The sequence below is a fragment of the Plasmopara halstedii genome, assembly GCF_900000015.1.
Source record: "Plasmopara halstedii genome assembly, contig: Scaffold_2604, whole genome shotgun sequence".
NCBI lineage: Eukaryota > Oomycota > Peronosporomycetes > Peronosporales > Peronosporaceae > Plasmopara > Plasmopara halstedii.
In genome coordinates this window covers 441,755-443,507 of record NW_020189511.1, presented here as the reverse complement: position 1 = coordinate 443,507, position 1,753 = coordinate 441,755, and positions in this window count along the sequence as shown.

Genomic DNA, 1,753 nt, shown 5'->3' with positions numbered 1-1,753 from the left:
ATTCTATCAGAGCTATGCTCATATGTACCGTGATGAAGTACCATGAGTTTGCAATCGGCGTGGTAGCCCTCCAAAATGGCAATACAATTTGATTGTTATAAAGAAGTGCATATATTAAGTATATACCACCATTTTAATTTTGTGTAATGAATAGAGTGATTGCACATAGAAATTTATTATTGTGCAGCTTTCTTTTTGTAGTAATTAGTTGATGTAATTATGGTCCCACTTGCAATCCCGATATTACAAATTTAAGGCACGATTACGGTACGATTGCGCCATGAAAAATGGTAGCTGATTGTCCACTTAATCGTTATGGTTGACAAGAGAGGTTTTCGTGCGTACAAAAGAGAGAGGCTTGATGTTATAGGAAACAAATCTACGTATATTACATCAACAACTTATATCAAATTAATAATCACTTACTCGTCTAAGCAAACATAGCTCCAACAATCGTTCAACGAAGAAGAAAACGAGTGTATTATATTTGATTCTTTCCACGACTTTTCACAAAGGAACTGGATATTACGTAGCATGTTCTATCATCTTCATAAAGTATTGTTTCAAATAAATTTAAGTTGGATGAGAAAGTTAAATCTTGTTGCTTGAATGTGGTTCACAGCGATTCTTGTGAAAAATTCACAAGCACAAAAACTAATCGTTTACTTTTAGCCGGTTTCAACGTGGGCAAAATAGACGCGACAGGATCAGTTTGTGATTACTTTCAGTATCGTCAAAAACACCATTGTTTGAATCAGTCTCGACCACATTCACCTGATTTCTGGTCTGAAAGTTAGTAATTTCTCCTAAATCTGCCCAGCAGCGCTATCTCGAGTTTCAAGGTACACTTCACCATTATTTTAATAAAATTATTTGACTCTTAGATGCGGTACAAATCGAGGTGACCGGTCTTCTTGCATCCTGAAGTTCTGAGAGGATACCACTTTTTATACGATTAAATGATCAGACAACAACAAGATTGTCATCGTTGCTGAACTATCCACTAAGGAATTTTCACCTTACCACTCTTTGCTTTCAGACTCTTTGAAGCTCTCACTTACTTCTCAGACGCTCAGTGAGCATTCAAAATCGATTTACAAAAGCCTTTGAGTTCACAACATTCCTAAGCATTAAAGTTATAGTCCATCGGAGCTGCTTTGGTGGCCAAGAGCTTAAACGTTTCTAGAAGAACTAGAATCAGCTTGTTGAGTTAGCCAGTGTCGACACCATATGATGTGCCCCCATCTTCGTATCATCTGGCAAAGCGTTTGTAAAGTATTTGACCACGATTAGAACTCCGACTCTACCTTGTCGATGTGAGCTTTCGAAGTAATCTTTAGGCTGCTGTTTCTTTGAAAGAAAAGTGTCATAAGTAGAATGTAAGGTGAGATTACCAATTTACTACGTAAAATAATTACACGGTCAAGGTTATACTGAACGTGACGTTGACATCAATCCCAGCATTGCACTGCATCATTGAGCAAACTCCACAGAAAAGACTTCCTATCCAGCAAGAATCGATTGCTTCTATACTGGGAAATTGAGGTAGAGACTGCAGAATGTGTGATATGCAGCAGGTTGTATATGCTTCATACTGTTATGTTGTATTTATTTCCAGAACATTTACTTTCTAACAATCGAATTCTATGTGCTTTGCGGAAAGACTTACGGAGTCTTCTGATTCTGCTGTAGCCAGCACAAATTGTTGTTTGTGCGAACTGCCTCTGGTTGAAAGTCTTAGAATTTGTAAGAA